Below are 25,043 nucleotides of genomic sequence, written 5' to 3'. Positions count from 1 at the left end.
CCCCAAACTGTCTTCTGCATTTCTGCACATATGACCAAACCACTGCAGTATGTTCTACCAGACCTTCCCTGCAAATGAGATTACTTTTGCTTCAGATTTGACATCCTCATTTCTTTGCCTGTTGCACTGCGTACATCTGTCACAGGCACTTACTTCATGTCCATCACCTCTAGTTCTCAACTGCTCTCCTTTTACTGCCCATACTTCTGTGACATACAGAAGCACTGGTCACACTATTTTGTACACCTTATGTTTCAGTCTGTCATTCTTCTATCACGCATTACCCCAGACATTTTGTGATAGCTGGCTGCAGCTTCTCTAATTCTAGCTTTGACTTCTTTCTTCAGACACCCTTCTCCTTAACTATATCTTCTTAGAAAACAGTATAATTTATTGGTTCTAATTTCATTCAGTATAGATGTACTCTAGGCCATTATTGTATTCTGCATACTGTGCAGAACTCCAATGGAAAAAGCATAAAAAGTCCAACTGTAGACATATCTTAACTCCTTGACACTCATTATGGAACACTCAGAGAGCAACAGCATATTAAAAATGAAATTATATATTTTTTCTGGTGTGAGCACTTTCGTTCCTCCTTTATTACAATGGAACTTCATCAGACGAAAAGGCTCCATGTTTGCAAGCCTTTTGAAGAGCAAGACAACCAATCAAAAACTTACAAAATTCCCAATTAAGAATTAAAGGTACATTTATTTAAAGAAAACAGCACTCTAATATATTAAAATACTAGAAAACTTCCATCAGTAAAACACAACCAAATGTTAAAAAAATTAAATATAAAAATTGTGCAACAAAAGTTCATAGCTCGTCTGCTCTCAAAGTTAGCAAACTGCTAAGCGATATTCTGTCGTTAATACCCAGAGGCTGTGTTGTATTAAGTAACACCTTTCTCAATTTAGTGCCATACTCCTACCTTCTGGGACAGTCAGTCCTGACTGTCTCGTAGGGTTCATAGGTTGGTACTAGGCTATTGGCCCTAGGGCCTATATAACCCTAGCCAAAAAGGTACCCTGGCTTTCTCCACCAAAGAAAATGATTTTCCTGTGCTCCTGTCGAGCAGAGCCACAGAAGTGATTCCCGGGGTGAATTTCCCATCTCCCATCCAATCATCAAGATTTTTCTTGGAGTGCTAATGAGGAACTTTGTTTGATATAGATAGGTAGCTTGTTCCAGAGTATGGGAAGTCTCTGGGACAGGAATCTATCCTTCCAGCATGTTCTGTTTATTGTGGTGACAAGGTTTAGGTCCCTAGAGCGTGTAGTTCAGAGGGGATTGGCATTTCTTTAAGTGGAGCATGCCCAACAGCTCTAGGTTTGACATAGCTTTGCATGTTAGGCAGAGATCACCTCTGAGTACGCGATATGTGATGGAGTAAAGCCGGAGTATTTTGAGACGGTCTGCGTAGGGCATCTATTTGAGGCCGGTAATCCTCTTTGTGAGGTATTTCTGTGGCCTTTCTAGTTGTTGTAGATGTCTTGTGCGGTACATACCAAAAAGGGCGTTGTACTCTATAATGGGTCTAATGAGCGACGAGTAGAGTGAACAAGGACCTCTTTTTTCCTGGATGAGAAACCTTTTGTGATGAGGTGTGCCACGTAGAAGGATTTCCTGACTACTATGGCGATGTGATTATCAAAGGAGAGACTACTGTCCACCTGTGTCCCAAGGTCTCTTATCACACTTTCACTGTTAAGTAGTCCACCGTCTATGTGGTAGTTCATGGGTACAGAGTTTTTACCAAAAGGGATGACAATGCACTTTTTGGCATTGAGCTTGAGGCCATGGCTTTGACACCAGGCATCTGTCTCAGTTGGGCCCTTTTGTAGGATGTCCAAATCATTAGGAGTTTTGATTATGTCTCCTAGTTTGCAGTCATCTGCAAACTTCGTTAGCCAAAGACCTTCTGTGTTTTAGCCTGTACTTCTGAGAAGAAGATACCAAACAGGAGAGGACTCAGGACTGAACCCTGTGGTACTCCACTTGTCACTGGTCTGAAGTCGGATTTGGAGTCTGCTACTTTCACAGTGTGGATCCTGTCAGTGAGCCAGTTGGCAACCCATCTTGTGACAGAGATTTATATCTAGTTGAGTGAGTTTATCTATAATTCCAGAGTGGGTGACGGTGTTGAAAGCCTTGGAGAGATCTAGATAGGCTGTGTGAACCACCTTACCCTCATCTATGGCTTTGGTGACTGCTTCAAATAAGTCTATCAGGTTTAGGAGACATAATCTGCCTTTTACAAACCCAAATTGGGTGGGGTCCAGAGTCTGGAGATTACCACTGTCATTGTTTATAAGTTCCATGATGATACATTCCATAGCCTTGCAGACCAGGCTCGTCAGGCTAATGGGGTGGTAGTTCCCAGGGTCTGTGATGACTCCCTCTTTGTGGAGTGGGGCAACAGTCGCTGTGCACCATTCAGTGGGCACAAAGCCTGAGGTGAGGCTATGATTGAACATGGTACTTAGGTGGGGTGCCAATTCGTTCTGTAGTTCATGTAGAATGCAGCCTGGGATGTTGTCAGGTCCCATGGATGCTGTGTTCTTGGCTTTGGAGAGTGTGGTTTTTACCTGTACAGCCGTGACTACAGAAACTTTGTATTCTTCGGGTATAGAAATGGGCCCTTTAGGGGGTGAGAGGGGGATAAAGTTAGCACTGAACCTATCTGCCAGTATGATGGCAATATCAGTTGGTTCTGTATATTTAGTGCCACTGTGCTGTAAACTCAGAGCAGATCGGAGTGTTGCAATTGAGATTCTTGACATAGCTATAGAATGCTTTGTGGTTGTCTTTTGAATCAGTGGCGATTTTGTTTTTGTAACTAGCTTTGGAGGATTTTATGAGGGATCTCAGCTTTTTACTGAGGCTGACCAGGGAGTTCCTCCAATCATGGGATTTTACTCTTTTCTGCAACAGTTTCTTTCTTCTGTTGTAGAGTTTGTTTATGGCAGGGGACCACCAGATTGGCTTCCTTTTTTTGGAGGATAGCATCTTGGTTCTGTTAGGGATTGATCTGTATGGGATCCATGCACTTGTGCAAGTGCTTATAAAAGTGCATCTGTGTAGGACTCAGCAGTCATACCTCTACTGCCAGTCTGCATGAATGTCCTGAAGTTTGCCATTTCTGTCTTAATAAGCGTGAAGTTAGTTTTGGAGAAATTTTTTACGGTGGTTTCCCTAATGGAGGTTGGGGCGCAAGGTGGATGTCTAGGGTGATTAGCTTGTGGTCGGATCTGACCAAAAAGGAATTGACCTCTGGTGTGAAACACCGGTTGCCCATGTTGGTAATGACCAGGTCAAGGATATTGCTGCCCCTGGTGGGGGTGTGGATAAGTTAATCCAAGGCGTTGGAATTTATGAATTCCAGAAAATGTTGAGCAAAAGAGTTGGTACATGAGTAGTTTTCCCAGTTAATGGTGGGGTAGTTGAAACCGCCCATTATTAGGGTGTTAGGCTGTACCCTAATATTTTCCAGTGCATCAAGAAATAAGGAGTGGGAATCCTTGGGGCATGGTCAGGGATCTGTAGCAAGCTACAATTTGGATTGCGGTCTTGCCCAGAGTTAGTTGCACTTGGATAATTTCGGATGCATTATGCTGAGCAACTAGCCTGGAGGTGTGGATATCCTTAATGAATATGGACATGCCTCCACCTTTAGTATTTCCGTCCAGGTCAGGTGGCCGAAAGGTGTGGTATGAATTATAGCCTGGTAATGCAAGGGTGCTCTCTGGAGCCTTCAACCAGGTCTCTGTCACTGCACAGATGTCGATGTTCTCCATTTTAAAGAGTGCCTCGAGTGAGTGCATTTTGAGGTTTAGACTTCTAGCATTGAGTAGCCTTACCCTCAGATTTTGCTTGCTTGTACCTGTTACGGTGGTGAGTTTGTCATTTGAATCTTGCCTTAAAAAATGCACTATAGGGGTGGCAAGTGCCTTAGCCAGTATCTGGAATCCCAATGGTGACAGGTGCAGGCCATTTCTGGAAAAGTATCGTGGTCTGTCGATCATGTCATCCCAGGCAGACAGATACTGGATCCCTTCAGAATGACACCAGTAGCTTAGCCAATTGTAGAAGTCAATCATTTTGCCCTTGTAGAGGCGGAAGGCATGGCCGAAGGCAGGTAAAGGCTAGGACTGTGATAGTGAGGGTCAGAACTTTGAATGCTGGCAGTATGACTGGTATAGGGAGAGAGCTAGCTGATATGATGGACCAAAGGAAGGTTGGTATATTGTGTGTGCAAGAGACCAGATGGAAGTGGAGCAAGGCTAGGTGTATCGGAGGCGGGTTCAAATAGTTTCATCATGGCATGGATGGGAGGAGAAATGGCGTAGGCATTATCCTAAAGGAACAGTATGCTAAGAGTGTTTTGGAGGTGAAGAGAGTGCCGGAAAGAGTGATGTTTATGAAGCTGGAAATTGATGGTGTAATAATGAATGTTGTTAGTGCATATGCTCCATAAGTTGTGTGTGCGATGGATGAGAAAGAAAAATTTTGGAGAAGCCGAGATGAAGTGGTGATGACTGTACCCAAGGGTGAGAGACTGGTGATTGGAGCAGATTTCAATGGGCATGTTGGTGAAGGGAACAGAGGGGATGAGGAAGTGATGGGTAGGTAGATGAGTGGAAGGAGGAGAGGGTTTGTCTGTGTACGAGGCAATTGCTGCATTGCCCAAGATGCCCAGATTCATCAGGTAGACAGGAGAAAACACCGGGACCTGACCCTTAGACATACCTGGATAGATGCTTATTTATTAAGTACTAAAACTTGTTTTCCTCTAGACAAGTGAGGAAAGTTGAGTGCTGTAATAATTTGTAGCTTATTTAGTGCTTACGAGTTCTGAACAAGTGCTGAGCTCAAAGAAACAGATTTGAGTGCTAAAATTAAAAAAAATGGCTAGTTCTAAGGGAAAATTTGAAGAGCAGACTTTATGGCGCTGGGAATAGTTTAACCCTAGCTAAGCGGCAGGGGCTCAGAAGCTTACAAACAGTCCTGGATACAGCAAATCTGTATCTATACTAGACTACTTACAGGAAAGGCAGGAAACAAGCTTAGAATTTTTTTTTTTTTGTAAAGTGGAGAGGGAGTAAGGAGGAGCAGAAGAGCAATGTTAAGAACTAAGTGAGTTGGCCTTCTCAAATATTCTCCCTGTATGAGGTAGAATGAGGTAATGACACTAAACTGGGAGGAGTATCCCAGATCAAATAACAGTAGGGCCGGGCAACTGCAAACAAACCCAAACAGGTGCTTAACAAATGTAGAAAATTTCCAGTTAATACCTCACACACACAGTGAAACTAGCTAGAAAAGTATGCAGCAGACAATAAAAGTGCTATAAATACTCCTAAAAATAAGCAAAAAACAGGATACTTCATGTTATATATTGCAGATCACAGTTTGCTCAGTGCCCTTCCTCCAATTAGCTCAGTGTGAAATGGCACACAACACAGGTCTTCTCTTGGGCAATCTATCCATCCCTTGGCTGGGCATCCTTCATTTCTCTTGCCTGCTTACTGTCAGTCTCAAATCTTCTGCACCAAATTGTCTTCTGCTTTTCTGCATGTGTCCAAACCACTGCAGTCCATTCTGTGGTTACTTTCGCTTCAAATTTGATTCCTCGTTTCTTTGCCTATTCCACTGTGTGCATCTGTCACAGTCACTTCATGTCCATCACCTCTAACCCCGAAAGTATAGTTGTGGTCACGTAACATAAATGTAGATGTTAGAGTGTACTCAATGTTGTAGTCCTGACTTGTGGAATTTCTAGTCATGAAAGCCCTTGGCTGGCCCGACTACCAGAGAAAAAATCTCCTTCCTTCAAGGGCTGGTGGACGCCCGGACAGATGTCCATACATTTGAGTATATAGGGAGCCAGACAACATCATGATTTCAGTCTTTTATTGCCCCGCTGAACTTAGGAACCACCCAGATATGTTTAAGTGTACTCACTGTTACAGTCCTGACTTGTGGGATGATTTCCAAAGCTGAAAGGAGGATGGAAGGAAGACTAGGGAGAGGAGAAGATGCCCTGCAGTGACGAATCCTGCTCTAGACCTGGAAAAGGCTGATAAGTGGTGGTGTTTGGTGAAAGTTTGCACAGATGACCAGGTAGTAGCTTCCAGAATGCCCTCGGTAGGGGCTCCTTTTAGAAAGACAGTAGAGGTAGCAGTAGCCCTGGTAGAGTTAGTCTTGATAGCCTCAGGTGGCTTCTTACCATGACGGCTGTAACAAAATGAAATACAGTGAGGCATCCATTTGGAGACCGTGTCTGGAAACTGGTTTTCCTTCAGAGCTGATGGCAGGGGCCACAAACAGTTGGTCTGATTTTCTCAAAGTTTTAGTTCTGTCAAGATAGTAATGGAGCTGCCTATGAACATCCAAGGAATGAAGGATTCTTTTCCACTGGTTCTGAGGACTGGGAAAGAAGGAAGGCAGGTATATGGCTTGATTCAAAGAGGTGTCTGTCACCACCTTGGGCATAAAGGAAGGGCTGGTCCTGAGGGAGACTCTGTTTAGATGGAAGATGAGGAAAGGTTCCACTGTCATGCAGAGGTAACAGCCAGCAAAATGGCAGTTTTCCAAGTTAGAAACTAAGTCAGCAGAAGTTACTGGTTCAAAAAGAGGCAGGGTTAGTTTTTCCAGAACAAAATTGAGGTCCCATGGAGGAACAGGTTGTCTCCTGGGAGGCCTGATGTGAACGCTCCCCTACGAAATTGTATGAGAAGAGAGTGTAAAAAGACAGGAGGAAGAGCAGGAATATGGGCCGAAATAGCAGAAGCATGAATTTTAGAGGAGGAATAAGATAGGCCCTTGTCAACCAGATTAGACAGGGAATCCAGGATGATAGAGTTCTTGACTAAAAAAGGACTGTGGCCCTGTTGTTAACACCAGATGGAAGACCTTTTCCACTTAGCTGAAAAAGATTTCTTTTTACAAGGCCTTCTGGCCTCTTTAAAGATGTCTTGAACCTACTTACTTAGAGCAGGATCAGTCCAGGATGGTGTGAAATTATCCAGGCTGAAAGTTTGAGTGTCTGCAGGCTGGGATGCACAATCCTTTACTTGTCCTGAGTCAGAAGGCCCATTCTCCCAGATAACTGCCATGGATTCTCTCTGGTTAGGTGGAGTAGCAGAGAATACCAGTGTTGCCTGGCCAATCTGGGGCCATCAGTATTGCCCTTGGCCTCTCTTCCCTTATTTGTAGAAGCACCTGAGCAAGTAGAAGTAAGGGCGGGAATGCATAAATGAGAAGGTGAGTCCAAGGGAAAGCAAAGGCATCTGTCTTCCAGGCTGTGAGTAGGTTGATCTTGGAACAGAATTTTTTCAGTTGAACATTTTCCTTGGTGGTGAACAGGTCTATCTGGGGGATTCCCCATTTCTTGGCTATGCTGAAAAATGTTTCCCAATGTAGATGCAATTTGTGAGGGTCCATCAGGTTTCTACTGAGGCAATCCGCTAGCATATTTTGAGCACCTGGAAGGTTATTGTGCCAAAAATTTAACCCCAGAAAGCGATAAATCTCCCAAACCTGCATTGCTAGGCAAATGGGGGGGGGGTAAGAGTAAGTGCCCCCCTGTTTAGTTTTGTGCCACATGACTGTGGTGTAGTCTGTTTTTACTAACAGGACCCCTGGTTTCAATTTTTCTCTGAATGCTACCAGGCCTTTTTGAATTGCCATCAGCTCTTTCAAGTTTATGCGTTTGTTTCTGAATTGATTTTCCCACTTCCCTTGGACTTGGAAGTGTTTGAGAAGAGCCCCGCAGGCTGTGTCTCTAGCATCTGTAGTGAGGGTTTCCTTCAGGTGAGTTAACCTTAAAGGAAGGCCCTGGTTTGAGCACAAGCCTGTGCCCACCATGCAAACTCATCCTTGAGACAAGGGATCAGCCATAGCTTGTTTGAAAGGGTCTGTGCAGTCTGGCACCACATATTTTTGAGGTACCACTGAGCTTCTTCATGTGCAGCCTGGACAGAGGTACCATGAAGATGCAAGATGCCATCTAGCCTAGTGCTCTGAGGAATTCTCTTGCTGAAAGGCATTATGTCTGCATAATGTTTTGGAAGTAGTGAGTCAGGAAGAAGACCTTGTCTGGAGGTAAGACCACCTTTTGAAGGAATACGTCTAGACAGCCCCCAGAAAGACATTCCTGGTGGAGGGTTGTATGTTTGATTTTTGTTGAATTACGGTGAAACCCAGGGAGGTCAACAGATTCTGGATAAACACCAGATCCGAGTGAAGTTTTGACAGACATGTGGCTTGTATTAGACAATCACCCAGGTAGATTTGGACAACTCTGGTCCTGCAAAAGGCGATTAGAGGGGCTAAGCACTTTGTGAAGATCTTGGGAGAGGCAGAAAAGCCAAAGGGCAGTGCAGAAAATTGATAGTGACTGGTACCTGCTCTGAAGCGTAAAAAGCTTTTGTGCAATTCCTTTATAGGAATGTGCAAGTAAGCATCTTTTACATCCAGGGTAACCATGAAGGCATCAGGAGCGATCATGGGTAAAAGCTTTTGAAGAGTTAACATCCTGAATTTTGAAACCAGCAGGAACTGATAGAGGGTAGACGGACCTACAATGGGACACCAACAGCCTTCCTTTCTAGGAACTGGGAACACCCTGGAGTGGAAACTCTCACTTTTGGTGTTCTGGAACTGGGTCCCACTCAACTTTGGGAGCACAAATTCTGAATTTCGGTAAGGGCCTCTCTGTCCTTTGGTTTGGTGGAATGTCTGGATAGCCTGAGGGATAGCCTGAGTATTTGATAGTGAGTTTGTAGCCATTTAAAATAATGCCCAGGACCCACCTGTCTGAGGTGATGTGGGACCAGCTCTTCTTGAACAGGGATAGTCTTCTTCCTCCTGGTCTTGTGGGGAGAGGGGAGGAGGTTCAAACATACTGGGATAGATGAGTCACTGTTGCTCTCTGCCAGAGGCCTATGGCCTAGAACTCTCTTGCCTGAAGTGTCTGGGATCCACTGCCTGGGTCTTTATAGTGGTTGCCTTTGTGTTCTTTCCCTACGGGGTTTTCTCTGCTTATTTTTAGATTGAAAAGGAAAGTACCAATCTTTAGTGGAGTAGTTCGTACTAAATGCAGGTGGCCGAACCTGAAGAAAGTCAACTGTGTGCATGGATTGTCTTCCATCTTTTAAGTACAGCCAGCTTTGGGCCCAAAGAGGAAATCCTTGTCCAGGGGGTCATCCAAAAGATTTGACTTGACATGTTCAGGAAGGGATTGTTCCCTTAGCCATGCATGTCTTCTAATAATGGAACCAGTGGCTGCAGCTCATCTGGAAGTCTCCAACGCATCATAGCCACAGTGCAAGGAATGCCTAGCAACTTGTGAGCTGGACTGACATAGATCCAGAAACTCTTTGGAAAAGTTATTTTCCTCAACAGTAGTAATTTTTTACTTCAACTGATCCAGAATGGTCTGCTGGTATTTTATCATGTGGAATTGAAAGTTAAGAGCCCTCATGGCTAATGTGGCAGAGGTGTAAACTTTTTTGCCAAATCTATCAAGAGCCCTACTCCCTTTATCAGTAGGTAAAGAGTTTTTACAGGAATTCACTCTTGTTCATTTGGGTCCTGAGATGACAACCTCTGGTTCATCGGAAAGGTTCTTAAAAGATGTTTATGTGTGTAGCCAGGAATCCAGAAAAGCACGAACAGGACCAATAAAAAATAAATCCAAGGTGGAAAACCAAACCAAGACAGAATGCTGCTCAGAAAGTCTAATTCTTTAATACGAAACCATGAAAAACAATGAAAACACAAGCGCTTTCGTTCGGTCTGTGCCGAGCTTTATCAAGTGAACATCCAAAGTGCTGCAAGGCTTTATATACACTGAAGTTAATTATTAATCAATTAAAAAATTAATCAATTAAAAAATTAAAGCTTAAAAATGCTGGAGTTGATAAATTGTTAAAAATGCTTCTTTGTTAAAAGTTAAACCTGGTTCATTATAATAAATGTTCATGCCAGTTCATTAGAGCCTCTGGGATGTGCAGCTCCACTGTTGATTTTTTGGATGAAATACATTTTTTTCAGTCCGTGTTTGTAGACAGGGGATACCCTCTCTCCCTTATCACCTCCTTAGCTAAGGAAGTGATTGATAACAGAGAAACAACATTTCCACCACTTCTTGGTACAGGGCAACCTTCTGTCACAACTAACACAACAGCGATATCTGACACCTTCCGGAATAGTTTTATCTATACCTATTCCGGCAACTCCGCTGATATTGAGGAGATCATCAGGAGGCACTGGCCTGTACTGACCTTTCACGAAGAATTCAAAGATGCCCTCCCACCACACCCTAAATTTGTAAGAAAGAGGGACATTAATTTCAAGGAACTATTTGAAAGAAAACCTAATTTCCAGGCTAATAACTCTAACACACGACTAGGCACTTTCAAATGTGGGTCCTGTAATCAATGCCATGCCATTATTAATGCTCCAACACTTTACATTCCCTCCAGGAATTTTAACATCAAATCATATCATCACTACACCTGTGGGAGTAAAGGGGTTGTCTACCTAGGTTTTTGCACCACCTGCTCAAGCTTCTATGTTGGCAAAACTGAGAGGCCACTTAGGAAAAGACTCTATGAACATTTTTACGATCTAAGTAAACAAAGGGAGTCTAACGCATTCTATAAGCATTCACTCACTTGCCCTGGGATAGATCTTAAATTCATAGTGTTGGAGCAAGTTACCCCAGATGCTAGGGGAGGTGACTGGGAGACGACCCTTGAATACAAGGAACTTATATGGCAACTTAAACTAGATGCAGGCAGACACCCTGGATTAAATGACAACATCAACCAGTGTCCTCAAGCTAAGAAAGGCTCGATTATGAGAAGCTCATTCATTGCTGATAAAAAATCTTCAAGTGAAATATGATAAATGATTTATTTTAATTTATTGCTAAATGCACTGCCTACAGTTTCTTTCGATTATTTTACATTTCAGTTTTAATATTTACTGTATACATTTATTATAATGAACCAGGTTTAACTTTTAACAAAGAAGCATTTTTAACAATTTATCAACTCCAGCATTTTTAAGCTTTAATTTTTTAATTGATTAATTTTTTAATTGATTAATTAATAATTAACTTCAGTGTATATAAAGCCTTGCAGCACTTTGGATGTTCACTTGATAAAGCTCGGCACAGACCGAGCGAAAGCGCTTGTGTTTTCATTGTTTTTCATGGTTTCGTATTAAAGAATTAGACTTTCTGAGCAGCAGTCTGTCTTGGTTTGGTTTTCCACCTTGGATTTATTTTTTATTATGTTTATGTGTGTCCAATACCCATAAAACCTGTCTGGTTTTCAAGGAGCTGGAGGAAGGCAATCAGGATTCAAAGAGGAATCAAAGAAAACATCTTCTACAATCTCTAAAACTGGAGGAATGGCAAGAGACTTGTACTCTGGCAGGTCAAGGAATTCCCTAATCCTCTGTTTGGATTGCGGGTAATCCTGGGTTTCTCACTGGAACTGCTCCCTGATGGATCATAGGAGGTTACTAGGCTACTGACCTGGAGAACATTTCAAGCCTAGCCATTTCATCCCAATGTAATACCACAGATACTCTAGTCAATACCCAAGATTGTATTTATTAATGACTGCCCTTGGTCCAGGATGGTTGCGATCGCTATCCCTAGTAAGAATTTACAGTGCCCCATCCACTCATCTAGGTTCCTTTTAAGCAGTGTCATAGAGGTGCGTTGCTTCACATGAATTGGCAGCCTATTCCAAAGGCGCGGCAGTCACTGGGAGAAGAATCTGTCCTTCCAGCACGTCCTATTCAAGTCACAGGCCATATTTAGATCCCTAGAATGGGTAGCTCTGGTCCCATTTGATTTACGAGTGTGCAGCAAATTCATTAGGTTTTGGTTGGAGATTGCTCTGTAAAGCCAGGCAGAAGTCTCCCCTAAAGAAATCTATATGATAAGAGAGTATAGTGACAAGGACTTTAGTCGGTTTGTGTAAGGCATGTACTGGAGTCCCTTGATCTTCTTAGTTCGAAACCTTTGATGTCTCTCCAACTGCTGCAGGTGCCTCATACGGTACATACTGAAAGGGCAGTTATACTCAATTATGGGCCTGATTAGTGACAGGCACACAGAGGTTATAATCCCCTTTGCTAATCTAGTGTGCTATATAGAAAGACTTCCTTACTACAGTAGACACATGGTGGTCAAAGATAAGGCTGCATTCTACTTGTGATCCCAGATCTCTTACCACTTCGTCTACGGAGTATTGTTGTTAATTTGGTAGCTTGAAGGGACATTATTTTTACTGATGGGAATGATGATGCATCTCTTTGCACTTGGTTTGAGACCGTGACCAAGACACCAGTCGCTGATCTGTGTAAGACACTTCTGAAGTATACTAACATTATTTGAGGGTTCAATAATTGCACCTAGTTTGCAGTCGTCTTCAAACTTGGTCAGCCACAGCCCCTTAGTTTTGGCCTGAACTTCTGAGAAGCACTTACCAGTTTTGACCTGAACTTCTGAGAACTTCTGAGAAGTGTATACCAAACAGTAGGGGGCCCAGCACTGACCCTTGTGGCACCTCGCTGGTGACGGGTCTGATGTTGATGTGGAGTCACTCAGTTTGACAGAGTGTGACTGGGTTTGTGAAAATGCTGGCAACCCATCTTACAACAAAGGGGTTTACATTCAGTTTGCCAAGTTTATCAGTAATGCCAGAGTGTAGGATTGTGTCAAAGGCCTTTGCCAAGTTAAGGTAATGCTGTGTGCACAGATATACCCTTGTCAATGAACCTGGTCACATTTTCAACAAAATCCACCAGGTTTAACAAGCAGGATCTGCCCTTCCTGAAAGCTGAATTGGGTTGGATCCAGGGTTTGGAGGTCACCATGCAGAGTTTCCCCAAAAGTAATGTCCTCGGTCCTCAAGGGCAGGGGGCGGGGCAAAAGCCAGGTTTTCTTCAGAATCTGACTCCTCAAAGAAAGTCGGGCCCTTCATCAAAAACATACTGCTCCTGGTCAGAATCTTCAACAGATTCAAAAGGATCAGAAAGGACTTCAGGTATAGGGTCCCTTTTCCATGAGGAAGACTCAGCAGGAGGTTGTCTGGATCGGACCATGGAATCTTCAGCTAACCTAACCAAACTTTGCTGATAAGCCTGTGTATGGGAGCCGGTAGGCCCAGGCATAGACCTTGAGGAAGTTCCCTTCTTTGGATTAGCTCTGGGTTTGTGCCTAGAAATGTCCACAATTCTGATGCCAGTCTATCGGGAAGAATGTGCAACTGGTGCAGGCTGACGCCGCAAAGGAGAGTCACCAGCTAAAGGGCGCTCATCAGAAGCCAAGGCCTGCTGAGTGGCCCTGGACTCAAAACCAAGTCCTAAGGCCTGTGCGGAAGTTGAGGGACCTGACGGCATGTCAGACTCAGAAGGGGTCTTGACAGAGGCCTGCACCACCACCTCCTCAGCTGCGGAAGAGGGCTGCAAAAGCACCTTGCCTTCTTCAGTGATCACGAGACTTGGAAGATTAGCTGAGAGTGATTGCTGTCCATGACCGCAAGCTTGGATCGCTTTTCTTTATCCCTCTTGCACTTAGGGAGCTACACCTCAGAACAACTGGCAGATGCCATTGGATGTAGAGAACCAACTGCAAAACTAAGGTGCTTAGCTAATATCTCAGCCCTACAGTTAAAACAGGAACAGAAATGGCAGTAAGGAATGTCATGATCTGGGCCTAAACAGATGACAAAAAAGGAATGGAAGTCTCGCTGTGGAATCTGCTTACCAAAACAGAAAAAAAAAAGTTATGTTCTTGCCATAACATTCCATCTGTGTTGTCCATCTTCACTGCCATTAACCTCTGGGTATTGGTTCTGATCCTCGGAACTGATCGGTTGCTTTTGTACAGCTTGAGCTTCCTCACTTGAGCTCCTCCTTATACCCACAATGCCCTGCTTCCCCAACGTACCTCAGATTGAGTTTGACAGACAAGGCATAGCACCTAAACATGTTTACACTATAGAAGTGGCACAATTCTATAATTAAACAACCTCAAGAGCTCAACGTAAGGAATAAGAAATTCCTTAGAACATTCAACCAGGCTTCCCAAAAACTTTGATAGAGGGATGGGGGGTTGGGAAGGTTAATGGAAATGAAGATGGACAACAGAGATGCAATGTTATGAAAAGAACATAACTTTTTTTTTTTATCTGATATTGTCCATCTTCATTTCCTTAACCTGTGGGACAGAGTCCCCCAGCTACTAAGATGCAGGGTGGCCCACATGGAAAGATATTCAGGAGAACCAAAAGCACTTCTACTCCTGGATATGATGTCCAATTTGTAATGAGTAATAAAACGTGTGGGGGTTAGACCAATTAACTGCAGTGCAAATATCCCCAATTTAAACTCTAGACCAAAAGGCTTGAGAAGCAGCCATAGATCTTGTGGAATGGGCCTTAACAGATCCTGGTAAGGGAACATTTTTGGAAGAATAAATAAAGGTAATACAGTATCTTAATCATCTGGCTAGTGAGACTTTGGTAAAAGATCTACCTCTTTTTGTAGATGAAAAGGATACGAACTGATTAGATTTCCTAAAGGGCTTGGTTCTATGTAAATGAAACTGAAGCCGTCTATGATCAACAATCAAATGGAGAGTAAATGCACCTTTGTTTTGATAATTCGGAAAAAAAGACTGGAAGATTGATGGACTGATTAAGGTTTCCTTCCTTAGCCAACCTGGGTAAAAAAGAAGGATTAGTGTGCAAAGTAACTATCCTTGTGAAAAATCAAGTACGGAAATTTAGAAGAAAGGGCTTGAAGTTCAGATACTCTTCTTGCATATGTGATGGCTACTAAAAAAAAGAGTTTTCAAAGAAAGGAATTTCAAATCTACAGTAGATGCAGGCTCAAAGGGCAGGCAGACCAAAGCTTCTAAAATCATCTTTAGATCCCACTGTGCAGTAGGATTTTTCCCTGGAGGCCAGAGCAGGAAAACACCCCTAAGAAAACCTTTACAAAGCTTAGAAGAAGCAAGGGATAAGGAATCAAAGCCAACAAGAAAACTGGATATGGCTCCAGAAGCAAGGGATAAGGAATTAAAGCCAACATGAAAACTGGATATGGCTCCAGAAGCAAGGGATAAGGAATTAAAGCCAACATGAAAACTGGATATGGCTGCTAACGGGATTTTGACAGTAGAATACAACCTCATTGGAGGCAAACCATAGGAGACCAAAGGAAAGTGAATCAGGTTTCTCAAGGCCAAAGGGGAGCAATGAGAACTACTTTGCTCTGCAACCTGAAAGCTTTCGGTAAGAACTTGGGAATTAGTAGTATAGGAGGAATGGCACAGAGAAGACCAGAGGGCCAAGCATGGATGAGAGCGTCCCTGGGTGACTGTCCTTGAGGAGGGAGCAAGGCAAAGTATCTGCTGCACTTGTTGTAGAAAGGGGATGCAAACAGATCACAGCAAGGGAAACCTCATTTGTGGAAGATCATGTTTGCCGTTGACTGATTCAGAAACCCACTCGAGAGGCATCAGTAACACTTGAATGAGCCGGTCTGCTAATATGTTGGACTCCCATGGAACGTGAGTTGCTACCAGAAAGCAGTTGGTAGAGATCGTCCACTGCCAAACCCTCATCACTTCCTGACATACGGGGTAGCACTTGGTTCCTTCCTGTTTGTTGATACAAACTACTGACTTGTCCGTTTAAATTGCAACAGTCCCTAGAGGAAGAAAGTTGTAGCATTTTTGCAATGATAGAAGAACCACTCTCATCTCCAGTACATTAAATATGCAACTTGGTCTTCTGGGGCATTCATGTGCCTTGAACTGTTATACCCAGATAATGCCCCCCACCCTAGCTGGGAAGCATCCGTGGTCAACATGGCATTTGGGGATAGAAGAATGAATGGGTGTCCTTGAGTAATGTCTGCAGAGTGAAGCCACCAAAGCAGAGATTCCTTGCACACTTGCAAGTTTTATGGGAATAGTGAGAGGATTCCCAAGTAGTAACTACTGAACTATTAACATCCATTGCAATATCCTCATATGGAAATGAGTCATGGGCAGGAGAGTTACAGTGTCCGCCAATGAACTCAATGCCCTGAGAACTAAACTGGCTGGAGGGTGAGGTATGATTAGAATTCGTTTGATATGACTTCTTAGATTCATTACCCTGTCTGTCAGACAGGCACAGGATGTCCTTCTATTCAGATGAGCACCAATGAAATCTATGACCTGAACTGGCTCCAACTGGGATTTCTGCATGTTGATAGTTATCCCTACAGTTGGGGCCAACTGTAGTAAGTAGTATCTGGCTTGAATGAGTAGCTGCCTGGCTGCAGTGGTCAGAAGTCAGTCATCCAGATATAGAAAAATCTGGTAAGCCTGCAGTTTGAGATGCGCTGCAATTGCCAAGCATTTGGTGAACACCATGGGGGCTGTGGTGAAACCAAATGTGAGTAACCTGAACTGGTAATGACGGTCTCCCAGCCTGAAATGTAGAAATTCCTGGAGTGTCTGTCCATTTTTATATGGTAGTACGCTTCCTCCAGGTCCACAGAGCACATCCATTCATCCGCCTTTAAGAGAGGCAGGATGGACTAGATTTGTGACCATCCTGAACTTTGTGCGCTTTACCGATTTAGAGAGGTGAGATCCAGAATACGTCTCATGTCCCCCTCTCTTTTTGAGTACTAAAAAGAATCTGGAGTAAAAGTTCAATCTAACTTGATCGATCCCCTTGGCACCACAGACCAATGGCGGGTTGGAGAAGGAGCCAAAGGTGGATCCAGATGTGGATGCAGCGGACACCAGCCCCATCTGAATCTGGGCAGTGAGAAACTGCCTCATCAATCTGCCGACATCCTTGGTGAAAGGCTTTGGGGAAGACCTGGAAGAAGCTGATAATAGGCATCTCAAAGATCTCCTGGGGGAATGAGAGTGAAATGTTGGAGCATGTCCTGTCTGCCCCAAGCCAAAAGCCAATGTCAAGGGAGAGTCATTTGGACCTGGAGCAAAGGTAGGTAAAGGAGGAGAAGCAGTCAGAGCCAAGCTTGGAGTTGATTGAGCTGGTTCCGGCAATTTCAGAGCCATCTTAGGAGGCTCCAAGGAAGACTGCATGAGGGAGCGCTTCCTGCTCTCACAATCTCCTTGGGTCTCTTAGAAGATAGTTGAGCCTCTGAGCTATAAGGTTCCCTTGAGGTGGAGGAAGCATAACTTTCACCACAAGCTTGCTCTCATCAGCCAGAGCTCAGGGATGATAGGCTAGACAGATCTCGCAAGGGGTCTGAAGGTGGATAGGCCCCAAGCAATAAACACAATCCTTGTGGGCATCAGGCAGAGGAATCTTCCGCCTACAGGAAGTGCATTTTTTTAAAACCCAAAGGTTTCTGCTCAGACATACTGAAAATAAAAAAGAAACTTTTTTTAAAGGGCTAGAAAAGGAAGAAATCTAAATGCAGATAATGCAATTAAATAGAATAGGTGGGAAGAAAAGAATAAACTTTTTAAACTAAACTTTCTATTTTAACTAGGAAAAAGTTTACAAAAGGGAAAGGTAGGTACTAGGTGCCCCCCAAAAAATCAAAAGTTAAGACACTCAACAGACCACCAAAACACTAAACTCTATGGAGAGGCTCACAGCTACAGGAACTCGTTGCTGATGCTATGTACAGCAATTGAGATCTGATACATTGGGGAAGCAGAGCATTGTGGGTATAGGGAGGAGCTCAAGTCTGGAAGCTCAAGCTGTAAAAAAGCAGCCGATTGGTTTCGAGGATTGGAACCAATACCCACAGGTTAATGAAATGAAGATGTTGTCAATTATTAACTCTATCTGGCATGAGTCAAAGAAAACAAGAGAGCTCCTCAACAGGGTACTTCGCTTTAAGCCAACTTCTTTCTGGTGCGGATTGACCGACGCACTAAAGTACTGTGTTGAGCTCGGCGGCAAGAAAAGACTGAAATCATGATGTTGGCTGGCTCCCTACATACTCAACTGTACTGACGTAGGTCAGGGTGGCCACCAGCCCTTGGAGGAGGAAGATTATTTCTCTGATAGTCAAGCTAGTCAAGGGTTTTAACTGTAGGAAATCCCACAAGTCAGGACTGCAACAGTGAAACATGAAGAAAATCTGCCCATACTTCTGTGATGTACAAAACAAATGGTCACACCACTTTTTTACATCTTACTTTTCAGCTTCTTTGGCATTCTTCTATCACACATTACCCTAGATGTTTTGTATTAAGTACAAATATTTCATCCAGGAACAAGGATGTTATAACATCCCTGTACTCCTCCCTTATCCAACCCATTACTGAGTACAATGCTCCCTTCGGCATATACCTTGCCAAGCACATGCAGCAGTTGGAGAGACCACAGAGGTTCCTCACCAGGAAAATTCACCGTCTCAAACACTTATCTTATACAGATAGGCTAAAAGCCCTGTCCCTCCACTCAGTCTCGTACAGACTGCTCAGAGGTGGCCTGTGTCTGGCATACAAGGCCATCTCAGACTCAATCTTGATGGAGCTGCTGTATATCCGCAAGTCAAACTCCACTCATGCAACCCGCACACAAGGCCTCAACCTGGTCTGGAACATTAAGAGAACTTGTTGGCGGGATAGATTTGTGTCCAACGACACCCCCATCTGTGGAATAGACTCCCTTCTCCATGTCAGTTACCTCACTAGCCCTCTTTAAGAGGAACCTGGATGACTGGATGGGAAACAGAAAATATACCTCTGGGATTCCACCTGTGTCCCAACTGGACAGGGAAAACAGGTGCTGACTTTCTAGGAATATGGGTGAAATTCTTTGCTAGGCTTATAAGGGCTTCTTCCTATGAAAGCTGGATCTAGCACCTCTGATTCTAGCCTTGACCTCCTCCTTTAAACACCCTTTTCCTTGTCTGCATCTTCTTAGAAAACAGCATTGCTTATTGGTTCTAATTTCATTCAATATAGATGTACTCTAAGCCATTACTGGTATTCTGCATACTGTGCAGAACTCCAATGGAAAAAGTCCAACTACAGCAGTGAAAACCTATTAACTCGTATAAAAAGACAGATCTTAACCCCCTCCCTTGACACTTCATTACAGAACCTTCAGAAAGAAACAGCACTTTAAAAATGAAATTATATATATACATTGTTTTTACTTTCCTTTCTTTTGATGTAGTGATACCAAAGTAAAGAAATATTTTAGGCTTATACTGTATTCATCCTACTGATCAGGTCAGCATAACACAAAACTAAAAAACAATTCAAACTAACAGTGAAGGCCTATGAACTCCCTTGTAATTTTCAAGTACATATAAAAGGCCAATATTCACCCCTCATATTGGATTTCATTAAGATGTTTAAATGAAGCAACAGAGTTTTCACTTACAAAATGCCTAAAACTGCTATTCTGCTCTCAGTGCAGCTCAATGCCGAACACACTTTCCTGTGAAATACATATAATTTTTACTTGTTGTGTACTGCAAACATACTGCGCACACACACATTCCTGTTATCAGTTTCACCTTACAGTTTGGTCCGCGGTGGTGGTGCTGCGGTAGCGTTGTCACCTCACAGTAAGATGCTGTCTGGTTCAATTCTCAGCTAGAGTGTCTTCTGCGTGGAGACATGCGTGAATGGGCGTACCTACGTTTAAGGTTGTGCATCAGGGCTGGTAACTCGGCACGTAAAAATCAACTACCAATCATCAGCGGACCGGAGATCCGCTGTGGCGACCCCTAACCGGGAAAAGCCGAAAGACATAACAACAAGTCTCACCTTACAGTTTGGCAAGTACCTTGTTTGGTAAGGTACCTTGTTTCTATATGGAAGATATCATTGAGGCTATGTGACCTCTGCTCGGACTGTAACAACAAAACTCTATTGAAAATGATACATTTGATGCTTGTATGTAACATTTCCTATGTCAGCTCCCTTATGAAAGTTCTTAAAGATTCAGGTCATTCAAGCAAAATATTTGAAAAGAGAAAAAAAAAAATACTATTTACCTCCAGAGATTAAACTGTACCTCAATTCTGATTTACACTGTGGGAAACTCCATTCATGGAATTCAAGCCTCACCTGATATGTTTAAGCAGAAATGTTGCCTTGGCTAATGAAATACTTGATTTTCGATTTCTATCTGGCAGTTAGTGCACAGGATAAAAGCTCTGATTTGTTAAGATATTCACTGTAAACCAGGGTGCATGGCTTGACTTTTCCTCTTACCTTCTTTTGCCTATTGTGCGACTCTGGGCAAGTTAACCAGATAGTGCTCTCAAGTTGCCTCTGAAAACGGACACTTGCTCTGGTGGTCCTTCACAGTTAAAAGATAAATTAACAAAAATAAAATTTCTAGTACTATAAGAACTTAGCGCACATATATTCTGGACATTAGTTTACCCTGCTGTTTGAGCACCAGAGGTCAAACTGTTTGGTACTATGCTAGACAATATCCCTAGGATATCTATTACAGTTGTATAAATAGGCCATACGTCAGTTTCTCTTTGACAGGTCATAAAAACAAAAAATACAGAATTCTAGTAAGATACTTGGGTACTAAACATTCCAGAATGTCATTTTTTGCTAAATAAGTTCCCTGCATCTCAGTCTTGATTTACACAGCAGCAAACTGCCTTCACTAGTATATGGAGCTTAGGACTTTCTTTATATGCAGTCAGAGAAAGCCCGGTGAAATATTTACGATTTTTTTGTACTGCTGATTTAATAAAATCATTTAACTTGTGGCATTCAGCAACCTTGAGCAGATTTTAAAGATCTGTACCTAATGAAAATGGAGTACAATATAATTTGGGGGAGTCTTGTACATTCTAAAGGCAAAGTAGCTCACAGTTCAGGGTATTACTTGTGTTCAGGCCAGAGGCAATATTATAGGTTCATAGGTTGATACTAGGCTATCTGCCCTAGGGCATTTATAAGCCTAGCCAGAGTGTGTTTGGCTTTCGCCACCCTTTTAGATTAGTTGACTGTGCCCCTTGTTTGTAGTCACAGAAGATAGCCCTTTTAAGGTTATCTTACTGTGCCTCTGTCTAGCAGGGACACAGAAGAGATCCCGGGGGTAAACTTACAATCTCCCATCCACTCGTCAAGATTTCTCTTGAAGAGGGTCAGTGAGGGGCTCAGCCTAACATGGATTTGGGTTTTGTTCCAGAGTGAGGGGAGCCTCTGGGATATGAATCTGTCCCTCCAGCATGTCCTATTTATTTCTGTGCTAAGGTTTAAGTCCCTGGAGCGTGTAGCTCTAAGGGATTTGGATTTCTTGAGGTGTAGCATGTCCATTAGTTCTGGGTTGGACATGGCTTTATACGTCAGGCACAGATCGCCTCGGAGTAGGCGGTAAACAACTGAGTAGAGCTGGAGTTTCTTTAGCCGAAATGCATAGGGCATCTGTTTGAGACCCTTGATCCTCTTGGTGAGGAACTTTTGGGGTCTTTCCAGTTGCTGCAGGTGTCGGGTAAGGTACATCCCAAATGGGGCATTGTATTCAATTATGGGCCAAATGAGTGATGAGTAGAGAGGCATAATGACCTCTCTTGATCTAGATGTGAACCCTTTCGTGATAACGTGGGCTATAAAGAAGGTTTTTCTAACCACTTTGGCAACGTGATTGTCAAAGGAGAGGTTACTATCTACATCTGTCCCCAAATCCCTAATTACTTCTTCTGTACTTAATGGATTACCACCTATGTGGTAATTTGTGGACACTTTATTTTTCCCAAAGGGGATGACTATGCACTTTTTGGCATTTAGCTTTAGGCCATGGTTTTGGCACCAGTTATCCATCTCTGAGACCCTTTTGGAGGATGCTTGTGTCAGCCGGAGATTCGATTATGGCTCCCAGTTTGCAGTCATCTATGAAGTTGGTCAGCCAAAGTCCTCTCGTGTTAGCCTGTACCTCAGAGAAATATATACTGAACAAGAGAGGTCCTAGGACTGAGCCTTGTGGGACTTGTAACTGGTTTTGAGTTTGACATGGCACCTGCGATTCTGACCATGTGGGTTCTATCCCTGAGCCAGTTTGCAACCCATCTTCTGACAGAGGTTGATATTTAAGCTGGTGAGCTTATTTATGATGCCCGAGTGGGGTATTGTGTCGAAGGCTTTTGCGAGGTCTAGGTAGGCAGTGTGGACTACCTTTCCTTCATCTATGGCCTTGGTAACTGTTTTGAAGAAGTCGACCAGGTTCAAGAGGCAAGATCTGCCCTTACAGCCGAATTGGGTAGGATCCAGTGTCTGGAGGTTCCCAATGTCTTTGTTTATGAGTTCCATGATGACACGCTCAATAGCTTTGCAGACCAGGCTAGTCAGGCTTATAGGGCAATAGTTCCCAGGGTCTGTTGTGGCACCACCTTTGTGGAGCGGGACCACTGTTGCTGTACACCATACCTTGGGTACATATCCTGTAGTAAGGCTGAGATTGAACAGTGACTTTATGTGAGGGTTTAGTTCTTCTTGGAGCTCGTGTAAGACGCAGCCTGGGACACCGTCCGGTCCCATTGATGCTGTGTTTTTGCTTTGGAGAGGGCAGCTCTCACCTGTGCATTTGTGATGTCAGGGAGGCTACACTCTGATGGGATAGACCCAGATAGGGATTAGAACAGAGATTCCATACTTGCAAAACTATACCAAATAGCCAAACTAAAAATCTAGTGACATCTTAAAAGTGTTCACAGAGTTGGTGGGATTTATTCAATAAATAGGCAATGTTGCAAGAAGTGAATTTGAAATGTCTTACAGTTCTATAATAACAGAGAGATGGTAGCAAATACTGCTATCTTGTAATGATCTCACAGAATGAGATAACTCCAAATCTAGCAAGATTCTTAACTCATCACCATGTACAGCTTTGAACTGTAAGCATAAGCTTTCTTTCCAAAATGGTAGTGAATAGAATAATAAGCCCAAATGTTGAAGTTTGTCATAATAGTCAAGATTTTCATCATTACATGGGTGTCTAGTAAATGTTCTTTGCATGCTCTCGATTAGAATACCACATAACATTTGACTCGATACTTGTCCCAACACAAGTTACAAATAATTTTCTAAGTAATGCAAGTAGATCTAGATTAAAAACTTCTGAAAATATAGCCATATACTTTTAGGGCTTTAAATATGACCAATGAGCACTGGTTTTAAAAATTCTGTTTGCGGTCGATGTAGATGTAGATCAAGATCCATAAATAAGGAAGTACTTCCAGTGGCAGTGTTCTCTAATAAGATGTCATGATTGATTTTCATTGGTCCAAAAGTCTTGAAATAACATTTACTAAAAGTGAGGTTAAACCTACTCCTATTTAGTCATTTGTTAATAAACATGTCATAATCAGTGTAATTAGTAATAACTGATCATAACTTGATAACATCTGTGTATTTGGCAATCCAAATACTTCTATGTGTATGCAGAAAGAAAAATACCATTTTGAAATGTGCCGGACCTAAAACAGACCCTTGAGGAACCTGAGTGAACATCAGCCCAATGCAAACAAGGCTGTCAAAACTGCCTTTTATAAAGCCATGAGTTAAACCTGCTCAATATAATATTCTTAATACCACATTTTGTCATGCATTTCAGTAACAACTGAATGTGGCACACTAATGAATGCTCTGGAGAGATCTAAATAAACCAGCATATTATCTACAGCCTTGCTAACATGATCATAAAAACTGATTAGGCAGGTAGAAGTAGGGTAATTTTTCACAAAGCCATATTGATGGATATCCAACATAGCTCCCTGCCTCAAGAAAGATAAAGACATCTTTTGAAACATTTGCAGAAGCAAGTTAGGTTACTGACTGGATGGCAACTGTGCAGAATATGGCAACGCCCATTTTTATAAACTGGATTGAGGTTAGCCTTTTTCAGGAAGACTTGATTTTGGAACAGAGTGATAAAAATGATAGTAATACAATAATATGCAAGCCTAGATGTTTAAATAATGTACTAGGAATGTTACTGATCCACTGCTATGTTAGGTTTTATTTTCATTAAGGAAGCATCAACCATATTTTCAGTAATAAAGAGGACAAAGTAAACTATCTGAGCTATTATAGGTGCTATCTTAAATAGTGAAGGAGTGCAAGATGCCCTTACTAGTAGGATAAGTTGGGGCCAGAAGGCTGGTATTGGTAACTAGGTTATCAACTTACATTAGATTGCAACCCTGCAGATATGGCTAAAGTGCCCCTGTTAGAAAGGAAACCTATACTCATTCTAGACTTAATCTAGCCTTTGATACAACTAGGACCTGCTGGACAGGCAAGTATGTATCCTAGAGACTAGCTCTTCTGTGGAACTAGCTCCCCATGCATGTGAAGCAGAGTCCCTTCCTTACCCAGTTCAAATGGACAACAGGATGGGGAACCGGAAATTCATCTCTGGTCTGGCACCTATGTCTGTAATGGACACAGGCAGTGTAAGTGGCTCATTTCCCAGGACCCTGCTAATACTGCAAGGGTACCAGAACTTGGCAGAGATTTGAGTTGCATGGCTAGGCTTACAAAGGTCCCATCAGTCATTAGATTAGTATACATTTATGAATCTATACACTGCTGCACAACCCAAAGAGTTCTTATAATGGATTTAAGTCTATAAATTGACAAATCTTTGTTGGAGTGCTGATCCATCAAAAAAAAGTCTGAAACAACTTTTGGCAGACGTCAGAGGCAATTTATCTTTGCAGATGGGCAGGTCCCCTTGTACCCTGCCCCAAACCCCACTCAAACTTATACATACCTACTCTGAGACAATATGGCAGTGGAGAAAAAAAAAAGTCGCTGTCAGTGAAAGTGGTTTCTGATTTTTTTTTTCGCTTGATGATCAATCGCTTAAAATGGTTTTGATCCAATGGTATGAAACTGCTGAACATTTTAGGTTTCTTGTTTTGGGATTAATTTTTTCTGCATAATTTTGCCATACATTCATGAATGACAGGAGACCACCTGGCATTAAGGTCTTCACATTCCATGCACATGGTACAAGGACTGATCCAGACCT

At 42.8% G+C, this 25,043-nt stretch overlaps 1 protein-coding gene across 1 annotated transcript in view; it reads right to left on the bottom strand.

Annotated features, from left to right (window-relative positions):
• GARS1 (glycyl-tRNA synthetase 1) overlaps window positions 1-25,043 on the bottom strand; it is a 508,631-nt gene that overhangs the window by 16,447 nt on the left and 467,141 nt on the right. The window lies entirely within an intron of this gene.

Source organism: Protopterus annectens, chromosome 3.part1, assembly GCF_019279795.1.
Source record: "Protopterus annectens isolate FY-2018-M chromosome 3.part1, PAN1.0, whole genome shotgun sequence".
In the NCBI taxonomy this organism is placed as follows: domain Eukaryota; kingdom Metazoa; phylum Chordata; order Ceratodontiformes; family Protopteridae; genus Protopterus; species Protopterus annectens.
Note: the sequence above shows the minus strand (reverse complement) of the source record. Positions and strands in the feature narration are given on the sequence as shown.